General features: G+C 43.2%; 1 long non-coding RNA gene across 1 annotated transcript; it reads left to right on the forward strand.

Moving 5' to 3' along the window:
* Positions 1-1,288: 1,288 nt before the first annotated feature.
* Positions 1,289-6,567, forward strand: LOC106698070. The gene is made up of 3 exons (XR_002830611.1): positions 1,289-1,421; positions 3,443-3,504; positions 6,397-6,567. It is a non-coding gene; the product is annotated as an uncharacterized LOC106698070 (long non-coding RNA).
* The last annotated feature ends 1,482 nt before the right edge of the window (positions 6,568-8,049 follow it).

Genomic DNA, 8,049 nt, shown 5'->3' on the forward strand with positions numbered 1-8,049 from the left:
GCCAGGAGCGAGCGCCCCCAAAGCTCCGGACTCTGAGCCGAACGCATGGCCCGCGGATCCGCCCGCCTGGCTCCCCATTTTGGGGCGCCAGACCTCCCACCTGGGGTGGCCGGTGGCCCGCGGCCGAGGACAAGGGCTTAGGGTCTAGAGAGTCGCGCCCAGCTGGCCACCAGGGCTTGGGGCGAAGGCTCTGCGTTATTGCACCAAAAGGGCCCGCACTTGACTTTATTCCACACCCTCAGCCTCCGCTCCCGCCCGCCAGGCACCCGGAGAAAGCAACCCTCCCCCCACTTTCCTTCATCAGCCGACTCCTTCTTCTATTTATATTCGAGCAACTTCGCTGGCGACGGGTCAACAAAGGCGTGGAGACTGCGCCAGTCACCGCGGTGGGAACAACGGCGCGAAGGGACCTGTGTTTGCACACGCGCCACCCTGGGACCCCGGCTGTCCTCCGACACGCAGCGCTCCGCACCCGCAGCCCCTCCATTTCTTCCTCCCGATCCCACTGGCCCGCACTCAGGGAAGGTGGAGGTCACAATCCCGACGAGGAAAGATAAAGGGACGGCGGCCCACAGCCACTCACTCGCAAGCACAACATTTTTTAAAAAAAGTCGAAGCGTGTGGCGATGTATGTGCCCCGGGGAATGGGTTCAGACGAAGTGGAAATGCTAACCGGAGAAATGGAGTTTACATATCCAGATTGGTTGTGTTTTTATTGTTAATGGTCTCCCTCCTGCCCCTTTGGGGAAGGGAGTGGGTTTTCCATCAGTGTGGTGGGTTTTTTTTCTTTTTGTGAGACAATTTTGACAGGTAATCTTATTATTTTAACAAAAGCATTCATTTAAGTCAGTTGAGAACCCCAAACTCGAATTATGTGAACAATGTGTATAATACAATATAATATCAATATTTTTTCTTCTATAATAGAAAAAAACACGGTTCTACTAAGAAGGCTCAACCCCAAACCCCGAATGCTGTAAAAATAGGCACTTTAAAAGACATTTTTCACCAATGACATGCTTTCAGGAACCGGCTGAATTAGCAGAAAATGATTTAAACTGTATACACTGTCATTTCAATTTCTTAGAAAGCAGATGATGCCACTTAAACCATTTAAATAGCTTGATTACGATATTAAACCAGAGGTTTCCAAAATACGGAGGGAGAACTTCAAGCTGAAAAAAATAATGGATCCCTTGCCATCCTAAACTACGTCGGGTTAGACCGCCGTTTCGGACAATCGGTGAGCTTTGACCTTTTGTTCTTTTTCTTACATGTGATCCTAAAGGAACGGCCGTGGTCAGCATCCCGGACTCATCAAAGCTAAATGACCGCTCGATAATATTGCATTTTGTGCTGCACGGATGCTCTCGCACACCTGAGCGGACCGAGGCGCTCCGCTGCCTAATTTCTCCTTTGTGGTACGTCTCGATAATCAAAATGCATTATTATTTCTCTTTCAAAATACAATGGGGATCCCTGCTTCCCTGCCCCCAAGTGCTGAAAATTCTCAAACCGGCCTGGAGAAATACAAATGCGCCAGGCGCCAGGCGAGGCAGGCCCCGTGTTCAGCACTCAATCATGGCCTGTCACAGGTGCAACCGCTATGCATTATCCTGCCGTGATGGATAGAGTGGGTCTGGGCTGCCTGGGGAGCTGGGGCTCAGGTGGGGGTCCTGTCATCTGGGCTCCCTTCCCCACTACCTGTGAGGAGAAGGGAATGCTTTGCAGGGATTGGCTGTGGCGTGAGTTTTAAATTTCAGTTCCTCGTATATAGAATAGGAAGGTCATCTTTTCTAGAAGTTCAGTGTAGCGCTGAGCTTGATCTCAGCATAAACTTTATGCTGGGGAAAAAACCAAACAGCTCATGGTAACACCCTAGACTTCATTTCGTGCTGACAACCTCATTTCCCATAATTACATTGTGTGAAAGGTATTTTCCTTAAATCTTAGTTTTTTTGTGTTTTCCTTTTTTGTTAATCCTCACCCAAGAATTTTTTCTTCCCCATTGATTTTTAGGGAGAGTGGAAGAGAGAGAGAAAACAAAGAGAAACATCGATATGCAATCAAGGTATGCACCCTTGACCTGAATTGAATCCAGGACCCTTTGGTCCACAGACCGAGTCTCTACCCACTGAGCCAAACCGGCTAGGGCTTAAGGAGGGGTCCTCAAACTACGGCCCGAGGGCCACATGCAAATACAAATATTGATTTGTTCCCGTTTTGTTTTTTTACTTCAAAATAAGATATGTGCAGTGTGCATAGGAATTTGTTCATAGTTTTTTTTTAAACTATAGTCCGGCCCTCCAACGGTCTGAGGGACAGTGAACTGGCCCCCTGTTTAAAAAGTTTGAGGACCCCTGAAAGCTTAGTTTTTAAACAGAAAAAGAATTTAGACATATTTGTTTTAATGTACACTGAATGGCCAGATTATTATGACCACCCCATCAGTACTTCATTGACACTTCCAAAAATACTGAATATTGAAAACTTCCTAAGCAAATATTCTCAAGGTTATTATTATTATTATTATTATTATTTGCATAACTAATTCACTTCATTGTACTGATGGGGTGGTCATAATAATCTGGCCACTCAGTGTATATATACTTAATGCCTGAATACGTATACTTAAGCTTAAGTAAACAACCACCTAATGTTGAACTTGATGTCTCTACATGAGGTAAAAACTGTACTTGCATCATGGTGAATCACTTTACTAGACAATGAATGATTCATCGTTTCATTATATGCCACTCAATAACCCACTAACATAGGAAATACCATGTCAGATAAAGCAGGGATTTTTATCTTAGATTGCGGCCCTATTTCATATTAGCTGGGCACCAGATTTTGGAGTCTGCTTGCGCTATGATCAGTCAAGATCTTAACTAATTACTGTCAGATCAAAGTTGACAACGGTCTCACCAGTGTTCCGTGAAACCCGCTAGGTCCTTCGTTTCTTTTTGAAATGGCTCAAGGCAAAATGATTTGCATGAGGAGGTCTCAGATTTTAAAATGTGGAGCTTCTTTCATTGGGATTATTAAGTGGCTTCCAGTGATGCCCACAGATGTCCACACGCCCACTGAAATGCTTTAGCATTTTTCCTCGTGCTTTTTAGGTTCAGCCTGAGAGACTGAATAAAATGATAGAGCTGGAGTGGGCAACACAACAGCCTTTAAAATGTTCCCTTTTTCGCACACCAGAATATTCTTTTACAGCAGTACATCTGCATTTTATAATTACAGCAAATATTAAATGTGTCCAAAAAATTTTGCCAATTAGATTATATTCCCAAACACAGATTTATGCTTTTGTGTATTTGTCTTACACTGGCAAATTATACGCAGACGGATTAAGCATTTTAACTGATAAACATCTTTCGGGAAAGCAGGCCTGCACCTCTGAAGCATTTTTGTTTTTATATTCCACCTATTATAGCAACAATCTGGCGTAATCCAGGAGTTTAAACATCCGATGGGCCAACTGATCCACAATTTGGGGTAAATATTTATATAAGAACATTTTTGAAGATATCTTGATAAAAGTTCATTTATATTGCTATTTTCTCTGTTTAAAAAAATAAGTATTAAAAAGGAGCTTAAAATGGTACATGTTTTCTGGTAAGCTTCTAATGACTAGAGAATTAGTGATATCTGAGTGATCATGATGCTGAGTAAACGTGTCATTTGCTGTGTTTGTGGATAGATGATGTGTGAGTGTAGAACAAACAGTACCAACCACTGTCTTTAAGAAGTGCATTCGTTTCATTAAAACAAGATTCCGCCCCCCTACACACACAGAACTTTAAATATGATTTGGATGACCTTTACAAATTGTAGCTATCAGAACAGTCCATTTTAAGAAGCAACTTTATATGCACACGACTTTATTGTAATTAGCATCAGGCTATCCTAGATTGATAGCTAATTCTGCCCATTTCTTTTATATTAACCATCATGCAAGACCAGTAGTTATATAGTGTTCACGATACGGAATGTTCCTTGAGCAATGTCGTTCGTTATTATAAGATGAAAAGGTCCTCTTCCTTATATTATAATATCACTGTAATAAGGTTCTCATTCAATAAGAAATAGCTTTTATGTACACATAGAGAAACGCCTGCTGTTTTCTAGAATAGCATTGAGTTTCTGCTCTGCTTCGACTTACACTTACGATTTACCAATGAAGTGGATACGGACAGAAAGACAATCAGGCTAAAAAACACAGACACCTTATGAGGGGGTGAAAGAAACTTTGGTGTTGGGTGTGAGTCTGTCTGTCCTTTTTTCACTGGGTTTTTGGCATCTTGCTTAAAGAGGATAGACAGAGACCCAAAAGTCGAGAGAGAAGCCAAAAAGATAGCACACAGCGGGGGAGTGAACCTCCTTTTGCCTTTATAAATCAGTGACACGCTCAGAAACAGATCCCCGGTGGCCGGCCACTGGGTGTGCCAGCAAAGACCAGAAGCTGTCAGAGGGAAATGCTTTAATCGTCTTCATTGCTGCTGGTTGTGAGATGACCTCAAAGGCAGGAAAGTGATAGAGGGTACTGTTCAGTGACTAAAGCATCTATACGTTTCCATTTTTCCCCTCAAAACCACACACACATACACACACACACGGGCATTCTTTAAGGAATGCTGTAATACCACATTGGTGGGAGTACAAAAGGAAAAAGACTATATAAAATAACAGGAAAAGCTGGAGCCTCAAAATGCATTTGGTCTGCTAGAAAACTTCATACTATCTTTTGTTTGTTTGCTTCCATTTTTGTTTTGGGGGGCTGCAGCACCTCACTGTCAACTTTGGGTTGAGAGCGAGGCTAATGCCTTAAAGATACAGGTAGAAGGGACGAGGAAGCCAGAGGGAACCGACCACCGCTGAGCTCTCCACCGGAAAGCCACGAGTCCCACTTTTCTACATCATTTGTTTCCCCCAAATCCCCGTGCAGCTACTTTTTCTTTGTGTTGAATGTCTTTTAGCTTTTGATTTCTTTGTGGCTTATAGGCTGGCTGTCTTGATTTTTTTCCGTAAGGTATTGTGCACATAGCTTGTTTGTGCAAATTTTTTGAAGACTGGCATAGTGATTTATTAGTAATAGGATTAATAATAATATCCACAGGGCTCTTTCTCAAGTGAAAGCAATATAATTAGGATATAGAGCAGTGATGGCGAACCTATGACACGCGTGTCAGAGGTGACACGCGAACTCATTTTTTGGGTTGATTTTTCTTTGTTAAATGGCATTTAAATATATAAAATAAATATCAAAAATATAAATCTTTGTTTTACTATGGTTGCAAATATCAAAAAATTTCTATATGTGACACGGCACCAGAGTTAAGTTAGGGTTTTTCAAAATGCTGACACGCCGAGCTCAAAAGGTTCGCCATCACTGATTTAGAGACTGTGGAAAAGACAGGATCCTAATGCCTGTCTGAGAAAGAGACAAGTAACATGTAACCAAATCAGGATACAGATTATCTACCCTTTCAATTCAATGCATCATCTCAGAATATTAGACTTACTTGCTTCCTTGTTAGCTTAAGAGTAACTTAGAAAGTTTTCAGTTTCATGGAGGAGGATGGGTGCTTATTTGAAAAATAGGAAAGCCAAAATGAAGTGTCTGTTTGTCCTAAGTGAAAATGGAGTTCCAAGAAAATGGAGCGGCTCTTAGTTGCAAGTAACAGAATCCTTGAGGAACTGGCTGAAACCCAGAGTATATTCAGGTTAAAACTGAGTGGTCTTTGGACTGGCATCTGTTAAGGCCTGAGTAGCTCAGTGATTCATCAAATGTCTTTTTCCTTCTCTTTTCCTATTTTCAAAAGTGCCAGCTTCATTCCAGGCCTAGCTTTCTCCTAGTCCCGCAGAAGCTCTTAGACCCGCGTGCTTGCTCGTGCATAGGAAAGGAGAACAACTTTGCCCCAGCATTTTTGCAAAATATGAATAAATTTTGTATGTCTAGCCCTAATCCAAATTTGCCATCAATGTGTTAATGAGTTAGTTCAGGGTTCTAGTGGCAGTATTAGAGCTGAGGATGCAGTTAGCATCCTTGGAACCACAAATCTTAAGAAGGAACCGACTTCTGAAATAGGGGGCGAATAAAGGCTGATGTAATCAAGGAGGACTTCTTGTGAGAGGTGGCACCAGGCTGGCTGCACAAGGGCTGGTTCGGAGAGGGAAAGAATAAGCACGGATCGTGGGAATCATAAAGTAGTCCTGACGAAACTAAGGCATTCATGTTGGAGAGTACAGTCGGTGTTTGGGGTCATCTTGTACAGGAGACACCAGCTTAGATTTCACGGGACAAGCAATAGGGAATTATTCAAGATTGGTTGAGTGTGTAAGTATCCCCTTATTCTACTCTGTCCTTTCCCAAACCAAATTACACAGGTCCCTGGTTTTTTTGGAGCAAACAATTATGTGCGAGGTGCCGGACATACCAAGATGAAAACGCAGAACCGAGTTGAGTTTCCAGCCCAGTAACCTCCATCCAGGTACCACCATGCCCAATACCTGTGCAACTTCTACCACACTAAGGCATTGATTAAAAAGAGAAAAATGGCCCTAGTTGGTTTGGCTCACTGGATAGAGCGTCAGCCTGCGGACTCAAGGGTCCCAGGTTCGATTCCAGTCAAGGGCATGTACCTTGGTTGTGGGCAAATCCCCAGTAGGAAGTGTGCAGGAAGGCAGCTGATCGATGTTTCTCTCTCATCTTTGTTTCTAACTCTCTATCCCTCTCCCTTCCTCTCTGCAAAAAATCAATAAAATATATTGAAAAAAAGAAAAATGTCATAAAATAGGATTTCGTGTTTTTCTGGAAAATAATCATATTCCCTGAATCTTTAGATCCTCTGATGTAAATAGGCCTTGCTTGGTCTTCTGGCCACGTTCAAATAAACCCTAAAGGGCTGTGTGTGCGAGGAAGAAGTGGAGAAGCCTCAGCTAGGAGGGGACTCAAGTATTTTTTGGGGAAACAAAACATCAAAACCCCAAACTTGCAGCCATGCCCTACAAAGGCAGGTACAAGGCTCCGAGCAGCCCTCCTGCCTCCCAGGGGTGGGCAGCCTGGCCGCCCACTTCTGGGGGAAGGTGACAGGCGGGGCCAGGCCGTTGACAGCAGGTGAGTGATTGCGCCTTCAGCTTCCTGCCGCGATCCATCACGCGGCCGCAGCCGCTGAGGAATCGCAGCCCCCGCAAGGTGCTGAGCCCAGCAACATATCATTAAACAAGGTTACCGCCGGCAGATCTGTTCCCATGATCAATCTGGTCAATAACCGTTCCACCTCACTGTCCACGCCCCCCCCCCCAAACATAAACAAGCATTAGGAAAGCACTTGGAGAACAAGGTAAGGCCTGGCGAAGTCTTCATTTCTCCCGTGGCATTCCGCAAGCTTCTTTCAAAACCCGTGTAAAGCATGAAGAATAGCCTTTTCTGCAGGATACATCCTCCGGCAGGTGCTCTACCCGAATCCCATATTTTATTACCTGATACTGACTGATTTTTTTTTCTCTCCAATTGATTACCGAATAGCATCGGGACAATTTCTTTCTTTATGTCCCCTCGAGTCTGCGTAACTCACTAGTTTCTTCCCACGTAAGAAGTCCCAGATGAGAGAGAAGTAGGGCAGCTATCGCTGTTACGGCTCAACTTGAGTTCTTGTGTTTTGCATTTAACTCTTCACACTCGGTGGCATTGGATTCTTGCCTGACAGGTAATATCTTGGCTTCTTTACTGTGTCGTTGAGACTGGTTAATATTATAATCATTAGGATTTAGAAAAGCGAACAGGAATAGCATGAGAAAAGTCTCTGGGACTCTCCGTTGGTGAGTTTGAAACAAAAGGTCTTAATATGTATGGGAATAAAAAACAACCAATGAAAAAATCCACAAGCGAGAGTGGTTATTCCAGAAAAAACACACACAACAACAACACGCAAGACTTTCCAAATATAACCCCTTTCTGGCTGGGTCCCCTTGAATATTTTAGGAATTTATGGTTGTAAGTATATATCCATTGAATTAAAATATGTTTATATGATTAAA

This window comes from Myotis lucifugus, unplaced genomic scaffold (assembly GCF_000147115.1).
Source record: "Myotis lucifugus unplaced genomic scaffold, Myoluc2.0 scaffold_133, whole genome shotgun sequence".
NCBI lineage: Eukaryota > Metazoa > Chordata > Mammalia > Chiroptera > Vespertilionidae > Myotis > Myotis lucifugus.